General features: G+C 36.1%; 1 non-coding gene across 1 annotated transcript; it reads left to right on the plus strand.

Moving 5' to 3' along the window:
- Window positions 1–11,041: 11,041 nt before the first annotated feature.
- Window positions 11,042–11,148, plus strand: LOC121217381 (small nucleolar RNA R71). Its single transcript, XR_005913485.1, has one exon. It is a non-coding gene; the product is annotated as a small nucleolar RNA R71 (small nucleolar RNA).
- The last annotated feature ends 375 nt before the right edge of the window (window positions 11,149–11,523 follow it).

The raw sequence follows: 11,523 nt of genomic DNA on the forward strand, positions 1-11,523 counted from the left end.
GTTTTCCTTAAATTGCATGAATTTGCAATTTTACGTGATAATGACTAAATTATAAAAATGTAAAACATTAGGGGCAAAAGCGTAATTTTTCCAAAATACGTATTATATGTTAAATTGAAAATTTGGAAGTTAATATATTTAATTTGATATTATATCTAGATCATGATAAGCCATTACGAGAACTAGATCGGGGAAAACGAAAAGTGGACGAATAGCCAATAGTTTTATCCGAGGTTACGAGGTAAGTTCGTATAATTAGAATCAAACTTTTCTATACTTGTAATTGTTGAATTAAGTGTATATAATTGATAAACTTGAAATATGAATGTTTTAATGATATATTGTATTCGTTACTAAGCCCCATTTGAACTATAAGAACTCATTGGATACGAGTAACATGTTACTGGGGTTACCGTAATGGTCGAGCTCCTGCATTTGTTGCGGACTCACTACAGCTCGTATGAGCTTACCGATTCAGCTCGTAAGAGCTTACTATTTTAGCTCATTAAAGCTTACCAATTCATCTCGTAAGAGCTTACCGTTTCATCTCATTGGAGCTTACTAATTCAGCTCGATAGAGCTTACTGTTCAGCTCGATAGAGGTTTCCGTTTTAGCTCATAGGAGCTTACTGCCCATCAGCTTAGGAGGAGCTTACTGACCATGACTCGAAAGAGCATGTATGATGATGAGTTGATGGATTACTGACATTGTTCACTCGACTATCCTTTGAAGTTCTAATAGGTTCAACGGGCCTAAATAATGTTATACATATGAGTTACGGTTTATAAATGTTATTAATGTTATACATGATATATGAAATTGGAATGATAATAAGCTATGTTGAAAAGTTGAAATGAATAAATTACAGTTTATACGAATAAAAATGAATTGCCATAATGTTATGTGAATTACATGGTATTGATGTTATTTGATGAATTAAATATGGAATGAAGTTATATGTACTTGAGATTGAATAATTATTATTTTCATGATATGGTGACTTAATGTTTACATCTATATAATGATACTAATCTACTGATGATTTTATATGCTTATGCATTCGGAAAATTTGGTTGGATTGTATTGAAGTGAAAATATAGGTTATTGTGACGTACGAATAAATGTTATATGTGAAATGAGATATAGGTGGTTTAACCCCATATATGCCCATTAGTGTGCAAACTACAGAATGTTTGATGTTATCTCTATGGTTCAATGGATAAGATAATGGTACGAGAATTGAAATGATAATATGAATCAGTTTAGGTATACGAGACACACTTGACATGTAAGTAATATTTAATAATTTCATATGATACGTAAGTGAAAACCGATGAATACATACAGGAATTATCAAGTTATTATTGTAATAAGTGTTAATTTTGATGGAACTGATGTATATGTATTCATGCTTATCTAATTGTGAATTAATTGTTAAATGGTATATAGTACATACTAGTCATACGAGCTTACTAAGCTTATTAGCTTGCTTTATTTATTTCTCGTATTTTACAGTGATTTGAAAGCTTGCTCGGGTTGGAAGTCATCTAAGATTTCATCACAGTATCCAAGAGTTGAATTGGTATTTTTGAACTCTTTGAAATTGATAATATGACATGTATAGGCTAGTCAATTGTATGAGATATATGAGGTATTTTAGCTGTTGAAACTTATATGCATTGATATTTTTAAGCCATGTGATTTGGCTTAACTTGGCTAAATATTAGTTATGTATATGTGTTTAAATATGATATGTTTTGGTAAGGTAATGTTTGAATGAAAGTATGAAAGTGAGGTATTAAATAGGTAATTGAATGTCAAGTTGAATTGATATATATTGTATATGAAATGGCTATGAAATGTTTGACAACTAAGTTGCGAGATGTGGTCATTTATGCTTATAAATGTTTGTGTTTATCTGGTGGCAAAATGGCTTTGCAAATAGCCTATTTTTGTCCACACGGGTAGGGACATGGATGTGTGTCTCAGTCGTGTGTGACACATGGTCATGTTGTACGGCCGTGTGTCCCCTAGTGTTGAAATATAATTAAATTTAGTATGCTCCACACGACCTCACACACGGGAGTGTGACTAGCCGTGTGTTCAAGTCAGTATACCCCCTAAATGACACACGGCCTAGCACACGGGCCTGTGACTTGGCCGTGTTGATAAGTTAGTATACTCTCCAGTTTTCACACGGTCATGGCACACGGACGTGTCCCCGGCCTTGTGACACAAGTCAATATGTATGCCTTGTTTTCACATGATCCAAGACACGAGCGTGTCTACTAGCCGTGTGAGGCATACGGCCTGTTCACACGGGCGTGTGGCACTTGAAATGTTGAAATTTTTCTAAGTATCTAAAATTTTAATATGTTACCGATTTAAACCTAAATGCATGATTTAAGCTTTGTATGCTTGATTTAAGTAGATATATTGAATGTGAATAGATAATATTGACTGTATTGAGAAGATTTTTGATAAATGATTGTTCTGAACTGAGTTACAAGTTCGGTAATGCCTCTTAACCTATTCCGGAATTGGTTATGGGTCAAGGGTGTTCACAGCCTGTGTGGACCACACGGTTTAATGCACGCCCGTGTGGCCTACACAGCCCAGTTAACCTAGCTAGTGTGACCCACATGACCTGGCACACGATTGTGTGGCTCACACGGTCTGCCAAATGGCCTGCGCACGGCCTTGAGACGTCAAAAGTAGGCCTTCCGATATCATGCCGTTTGTTGTTTTTCATGTTTCTCATTACACCTGATCAATTTTCAATGCCAACTCTCCAACCACAATAACACTGCACAAAAGTTGTTCGAAACTGTCAACTAACACGAATTAATATGATCGAACTCAACATTCAACTCAAACTCAAATAACAAATTAACCAAACATAAATGAACATTCGACTTTTGCCAAAATTCACCACTAGCCACAAACTGAGGTGATCAGCCACTTACCCAAAGTATAAATATTCCTTAAATCCTAAATTTTCTAGAGAAACACCCGTCCCTCAAACTTTTCCTCATCGAAAACAAAAAATTTATAATCAACACACAATTTATCGCTTAACCAACACATTCCCCAAAACTCCTTTCTAGAAATTGAAATCAAGACGAAAATAATAACATAACTGTCCCGTAAAAAGAGAAACATGGCACTTACCAAATAATGTACCCACAACACTAAAACCCCCAAATCTCACTTAAATAGAACCGATCAAATAGAAATGACACAAGTCCAATGTAGCAACAGGGTAGAAAATAGAAGAAGTAGCAACAAATGAATCAAATCGGACTAACTTCCATTTAAAAAAAAAGGAACGTGAAAGAGATAGGAAAACAGAAGAAATGACAGAGAGAAAATCCCCAAAAGTAATTAAAGTGAAGGAGAAATGTGGAGAAACTGGGAAAATGGGAAAAAAGTGTAAAGAAATGTCAAAATAGAATCCTGAATAATTTTTAGGAGCTAAAATTTTAAAATAAAATAAAATAAAATAAAATAAAATAAAATAAAATAGAATAAATATCCTAGCCTATCAGTTTTTTTTCTTTCCAGAAAGAAGAATTTGAATTAAATTCAAATTCTAACAATATGGACGACACAAACAAGGAATAGCAAAAATACTTTCACTTTGCACACACAGGATTCAAACACAAGACCAAAGGGTAAGCTAAAACATTACCACTAAGCCAACAGGTTCATTCTTGACATTAATTAAGCAAAATTAATATATAAACCAAATGCTCAAAGGTAGGGTTTAAGACAAAAAAAAAAATCAAAGGAAGGGATTTGAACATAGGATCTCATACACACAAACACAATACTTTTTCTAAACTGATCACACCACACTATCACTGCACGACTTTGATTTTAATGCAATGCAATCAATATTTCACTCCCAATCCAGACAATATATCTAATGAAATTTCTATTCACTATCTCGAATTGTCTTAAGAAACTTTTTACTAAAATATCACTAATGATTCCTCCACCCCCAAACTCTCAGATACATAATTGACAGTAGACACTTTAGTACTACCAATCCTCAATCAATATAAAGTAAAATTGAAATGAATCACAAAAGTACATATATCGCTTCTAGATGCATCTTGATCCTCTCGATACCTGGTTGCATAACTCAATCTCTGATTCCTTTTTTGAGCCAAAGCTTACATCCGAATAAGAGAGTGTAGTGAACCATCCCTAATTCGGTGCTTAACAAACCCACATCTGAAACACACTCTTTTTTTCCTCCAACACTCGCTCGGATGGCGCATATAGCAAAGAGCACAAATCAGATCCTAATTCACACTCATAGATGCCCCACCCACTTTGGTTTGTCCATTCTAGCTCGCTTCCAAGGTCACGAATTTGAGCCAGCAGGACAAAAATCCCTGTTATTCAACAATTTATTCCTTTCCTTATTCTTGCCCTCTAAGTGATCACTCTCTTCTGTTAACTTGGTTTCATTCGTTTGAAATTGCTCAATCACAGACTCTTGGTCCACATATCCAAATTGGGGCTCGACAACCCTATTCAAAATTCTTGGTAGCTCTTCGTCCCCAGCTTACTGATTACTACCCTAAAAAACAAGCGTGTTCACAATCTCACTTATTTCCAGATTAGGCATGCTACCCGATGAAGAGGACTCAGCGTGAGCCACTTAACTACGCTCATCGCGCCTTCACACACTACAATCACGCACACCACGAGCACTCATAATATTTACCTACAATTCAGAAATCTAATATTTAGCTTAGATTATTAAAAATCCTAAGTTTAATGTTTAACATAAATAACTCAATCTCTTTTCCTAAAGTAGGAAAGTTTTACTCTATAGTTTCTAAAGTTCAACAATTTTACTAAAATACTAATGTAAAAATAACTAAAGTAACTAAAGTATAGGGTTTCGTACTTGGATCGATGCCAGAAACTTGAATTTACATTTTATAACCAGATATCAATTATTTTCCGAATTCCAAATTCCAAATTAAAACAATTTTCATAAAGGAAAATTTGGAACCCAAAAATCACAGCTCGAGTTTTACAACCTGTCTCTGACACCACTAAATGTAACACCCCAAACTAGGCTTAGGAATTATAGTTGAATCTGGAGAAATTACATTCGTTTGTTTAAAAACCCAAAAAAATTAAATCTAGCTTTAGAAATCGCGAATTTTGAAAATATTATTTACGTCAAAACACTTACAAGTTTATTATGAAATCACATGCAGAATGTATTTGTTTTACAAAAATACGCTTAATTTGATGCCAAGATTTGCAGTGGAAATTTCGATGTAGCTGATTCGAAAACCATGATATAGATTAGAGGAAACATATAGTTACCTATTGTGCCTGATCTGAAGCTTCCGTTGTTGACTTTCTTAAAACTTATTTCAAATTTGCAGCTAAAAATCTATATTTGTTTAATTTTAAAAATCAAGCCTTCTTTAACTTAACAGGAACCATGTAGAAAACTTAAGGAAATAACAAAACCTAAAACCAAAACCGAAAACTTAGTCCAAAAATCAAAAGTCTAGAAAACTTAACTAAAAATAATTCAAACTATCTTAAGCGAGAAACCAATTCGAGTTCCTGCACCCCTCCGGCCCTAAATTTACTTTTTACTTGAAAGATCAAATTTAGAAGGGTGAGCTAACAAGTTCAGTGTGTAACTAAACCCAATAAAAAAACACAAATAACATAATAACCAATAAAACATTACAGAGAATTTCAACAAATTTGTATGACAAAATCATGCTGCATGATTATGTCGATGCATCATTTTCAGAAAACAAAATGCATAATTTTTTTCAGAAAACTTCTTATTCAACTTCGTTACACACCAAAATTTGAGTTCCCCAGAACTCATCCATCCAAACATACACTAACAAATGGTTGTGGACAAAGCCACCAGAGTTGCAGTTAAACCTTCCATATTGTAGCCAAGTTGCCAAAATAGGTATGCGATTAAACCACCATATAGTGCAAATCATTAAACTGCCTGAACTTCTTCCTTACCATATTAGCCCAATCCCATGCAATGTGACATGGCATGAATATATAGAAACAAAATGATAAGCATGTTGAACATGCATCCATATTTTTAACAGAAACTAGTAAGCAAGCAATTGTATGCTTTACAGATAGATATATCATATTAAAAATCACTTTAACCTAAAAAGCAAAAATGTCACATGCTATGGAATGAAACAACACATAGCTCACCATTAATCAGATATAACTTACTAAACAGAAAACAGGAAAACAGAACTCCCAAATTTACAACTCAGATATGAATCACACACTACTGACATGCTTGCAGATGTTGCACATGCGATATCACTTTCAAATATCAAATATCAAACTCACACATACGATACACATCAGGCTTACAGAAATCATATTAGCAAAAGTAAAATGTCATATCTCACATTTTATAGTATCATTTATATACTATGGACTCTACGGAATGCCTAGATTCAATTCCCACATAAAAAATGGGCCTAGGGTAAATTTTCAAAAAATGGGCCCACATGCTCGTGTGGCCCACACGACCTAACTGGCCCAGCCTGTTTGGCCCACACAGTCAAATGTAAGCCCGTGTGGCCCACACGGCTGAGTTAACCCAGCTCGTGTGACCTATAGGCTCTAGCAGGTGCTCTGGCCTCAGATCTCATAGTGAAGTCCCTAGTCACACCTCTGCAACCAGACATAGTCCCCATATTTCACGGTGGTCTCCCTCTCGCAATAGTATTGCTTGGTATTGCATTTTGAAATTTAGCTTTCTTGGATAACTCTAGGCAATCTTTATTAAAATGATCTGGCGAACCACATTTGAAGCAAGCTTTAACACTCTTATTCTAGCACTCTCTAAAATGTCTTCTCCCACGTTGTTGACACTCGAGTTTGTTGTTTTTCGCACTGCCAATACTCGAGACAGAAGTTGCTTGAGCTTTAGGACTCACATATTGATTTCCATGATCTCTAATTTGATATCCCACTGAAGCTTTGGATCGGTTATAAAAATCTTGTGATTTCTTTGACGAAGAATGATAAGGTTTATTCATTGATCTTTTTCTTGAATCTCTAACCTCTGAATCAACTTTCCTCTTTTCTCGACTACAATTTTTGGCTTTACAAGCTTGGTCAACCAACACAACGAATTCTTTTAAATTTAATATTCTGACTAGAAGTTTAATATCTTCATTCAGTCCATCAACAAACCGCTTGCACATAATCTCTTCAGTAGAAACATACTCCCGAGCATATTTACTCAACCGTACAAATTCTCTCTCATACTCGGTTACAGTCATACGACCTTGTTTCAATTCTAAAAACTCTTTATTTTTTGATCCACAAACCTTGGCATATATATTTCTTCCGAAACTCGGTCTGAAAGAACTCCTTAGTGACACTCTCTCGGCACCACTAATATTAATGTATTCCACCACTGATATGCGGTGTCTCTCAGAAGTGGTATAAGATATTTTAAACATTTAGTCGGTGTGCAAGAAAACTCATCAAACACTCGAATCGTATTTTCAAGCTAAAACTTGACTCTCTCAAGATCATCATCAACATTAGCTCTGAACTCTTCAGCCCAGTTTTTATGGATCTTGTCAACTAGAGGCTTATTCAATCTTAAAAGCTCAACACCTTGAAGAGCTATAGGAACCAGTTGGGGATTAAGAGGGGGTGAAGGTTGTTGAGTAGCTGGGTTCATTCAAATATGTTGTGTGAACTACTTGTTCATCATTTGGAAGAAGGCTTCTCTAGCTTCTCCTCCCTACCTACTTGACACGGGTTTAGAATTAGACGACACTGTCCTTTGAGCGAGAGCGGGCACATTACTTTCAACCTCATCGGCTATAGCTCGATTGGGATCCATTTACTATATGAAAACACATTTTAAAATGTCAGGAGCCATCACACTATCACAATTTATATATGGCATGTATAGCTAGACTCTCACATACGCTATGTTAGCCCTAGAATTAACTAAACCGTAGCTCTGATACTAATAAATGTAACACCACTCACCCGTATTCAATGCCAGAATAGGGTTACGGAGTGTTACTTAACTTATAAAATAATTAAATAACCATTTAGCAAACATTTTCTCAATTCAAGCATTCATCATTCAATCTCGATTAATTTGTCCCTAATACGAGCCTACGAAGCCCTAAACATTCTTTGGGAATGGTTCGGGACTAAACCAATAACTCAAGAAATTTTTATGAAACTTAAAAAATTTTTCTCAAATAGTGGGCATACGCCAGTGTGGCCGGGCCATGTGTCTCACACAGCCACCAGACACGCCCGTGCCACAGGCCGTGTGGACATTCGAAATGGGAGCACATGGCCATGTCCCAGCCTGTGTCCTACCCTGTGTCCAAACAAGTGAGCTTACTGACTTACGTCACATGGCCAACCACACGCCCGTATGTCTAGCCTATGTGCCTTTCGAAGTGGCCTCGCACGCCCATGTGCCAGGCCGTGTGTTAGGTCGTGCCAAACCTGTAGGGTATACTGACTTATACCACACGACCAAGTCACACGTCCATGTGAGGCCGTGTGGAGCATACTGACTTAATTTCAATTTCAACACCAAGTGACACATGGTTGTGAAATTGACCGTGTGTCATACACGGCTGAGACACACGTCTATGTCTTTGTCCGTGTGGACAAAAATAGGCTATTTACCAAGAGAATTTGCCACCCAAATATGCATATACCTACACAACCAAAATGGCACCAAATCATAGCATAATTGGACATCCAAATCAACCACAACCAAGACTAAAATGTGCCATTTCAATATCAATAACTAACATACTTATAATACCATAATTTGGCCTATTCAAATCATGCCATTTCACATTTCCAAAACATTAATATGCACCACTTCAACTAAATATTTCTTAGCCTATAACCATAAGCACAACCATTCACAATTCATCAACCATTAGCTACCTAGAATGTTGTACTCAACAATTTATTACCAAGGAAGCATGAACCACATCACTAGGAGGCATTGAAACATATATATATATACACATCACATAATTTCCAAAATAAGCCAACTTACATGGCTATCACAAAACCAAACACTTAATATTTACAAACCAACACAAATGGCCAAAATCATGCCACATATACCAAAATAATCAAAGTCCTTATACATGCCATATACCTAATTTACCAAAGTTCAAAGGTACCAAAAGATAGGTGGATAGTGTGATACAATCTTCGACAATCCTCGAATCTGAGCTAGCTTTGATAACACTATAAAACACAGGAAAAATAAATCAGGTAAGCTGTAAAGCTTATTAAGCTCGTATGAAATAAACTCGATAAAATCATAAACACATAATTCAACAATTGATTATAGATACATAAATTCATATCAACTAACAAACGTTTCAATTACTCATTCACAAAGTTATAAACTTTCTTCACCATTTCTTCAATTCAAAACTAATATGGTTTAAGTACATACCTGTACCTACTTGTAACAATCTCATACACATTCTTGTCTTTCATTTACTCATTGAACCATTTGAAATAGAAGCCAGATACCCAAGGGTCTTACACGATAAGTACTTAAACCATGGCCCCGAAGCCAAATCAAGGTAATTTATCTGAAATACTGATATCATGGCCCGAAGCCAAATCAGTGATATGCATGGCCCCGAAGCCAAATCGGTTTATCTCACACCTGAAGTGCTGTATCATGGCCCGAAGCCAACTCATTGTATGTTAACTGAATGCTCATCCTAGTTTGTTTGGGTTTCCCAAGACCTAGTTGTTTAAACATTTTATAAAGCATGACATTGATACTAGCCCCTAAGTCAACCAAATCATTATTAACATCTAAGATACCAATTAAACAAGGAATTGTAAAACTCCCTGGATCTTTTAATTTGTTGGCCAACTTATTCTGTAGTATGGCTGAGCAAACTACATTTAACTCCACATGCGACGCCTCATCCAACTTCCACTTATTTGTTAAAAGTTCCTTTAAGAATTTCACTGCTTTTGGCATCTACGAAAGGGCTTCAATAAACGGTAAGTTAATATGTAATTTTTTTAATAATTTAAGAAATTTACCGAATTGTTCATCTGTACGGTCTTTCCTTGTTGCATTGGGGTATGGCACACGAGGTTTGTACTTTTTACTTACCGGTGTTTGTTCACTGTGTTCTACCTCACCTTTGCTTTTACTTACCACAATTCCTTGCCTCGATTCTGGTTCAGGTTCGACTAAATCTTCTTTATCTTGAATGGTAATTGCATTGAGCTGTTCCTTTGGGTTAGATTCAGTGTTACTCGGTAGGCTACCTTGTGGTCGTTCAGAAATCAATTTGGCGAGTTGGCCTATCTGAGTTTCAAGCCCTTGGATCGACGCTTGTTGATCATTAAGTGCTGTTTCAGTATTCTAAAAGCGAGTTTTCGACACCGAGATAAACTTAGTTAGCATCTCCTCAAGGTTCGGCTTTTTTTCCTGTTGGTAAAGTGGTTGTTAAAAACCCGGAGGATGTTGTGACCTTTGATTCCCTTGACCACCCCACGAGAAGTTGGGATGGTTCCTCCAACCTGCACTATATGTGTTATTATATGGGTTATTTTAAGATCTAGAATTATTATTACCCATAAATTGAACTTGTTCCTCCTCGGTGTTAGGGTTGAAGGGTTGATATTCTGTGTATGCTCCTCCTCCATTTGAATCGCACCTCAACACTAGATGTGCCTGAGTAGAACCACACAAACCACCAATCTTTTTATTTAAGAGTTCTACCTGGTTAGATAGCATAGTAACTGCATCGAGGTTGAAAACACCGGCTACTTTCGTCAGCTTTATTCTCATGACTTACCACTGATAGTTATTCAGTGACATCTCTTCAATAAATTTGTAAGCCACTTCAGGTGTTCTTTTTATTGATAGTCCCACCAGTAGTTGCATCGATAAGTTGTCTTGTTGAGGGGTTCACGCCGTTGTAAAACGTTTAAGCCTGCAACCATAAAGGTAACCCATGGTGAAGGCACCTTCTAAATAGGTCCTTGTATCTCTCCCATGCATAATAGAGTATCTCTAGATCCATCTACAAAAAAGAAGAGATATCATTCCTCAACTTAGCCATTTTAGCTTGTGAAAAATATTTAGGTTAAAATTTTTCTGTCATTTGTTCCCAAGTAGTGATTGACCCTCGTGGTAACGAGTTCAACCACTGTTTAGCTTTGTTCCTCAACGAAAAGGGAAACAACCGAAGGCGAATGGTATCATCAGAAATGCCATTGATTTTAAAAGTGTTGCAAAACTCTAAAAAATTCGTCAAATGAGCGTTTGGGTCCTAGTCCTGCAAGCCATCAAACTGAACAAACTGTTGGATCATTTGAATTGTGTAACCCCTCTTACCCGTATCCGATGCCGGAACAGGGTATGAGGTATTACCGGACTTGAGTACTTGTAATCATTTAAAACCGAGACATAAAATTTCATCAAATTTTAA

The sequence above is a fragment of the Gossypium hirsutum genome, chromosome A02 (genome assembly GCF_007990345.1).
Source record: "Gossypium hirsutum isolate 1008001.06 chromosome A02, Gossypium_hirsutum_v2.1, whole genome shotgun sequence".
NCBI lineage: Eukaryota > Viridiplantae > Streptophyta > Magnoliopsida > Malvales > Malvaceae > Gossypium > Gossypium hirsutum.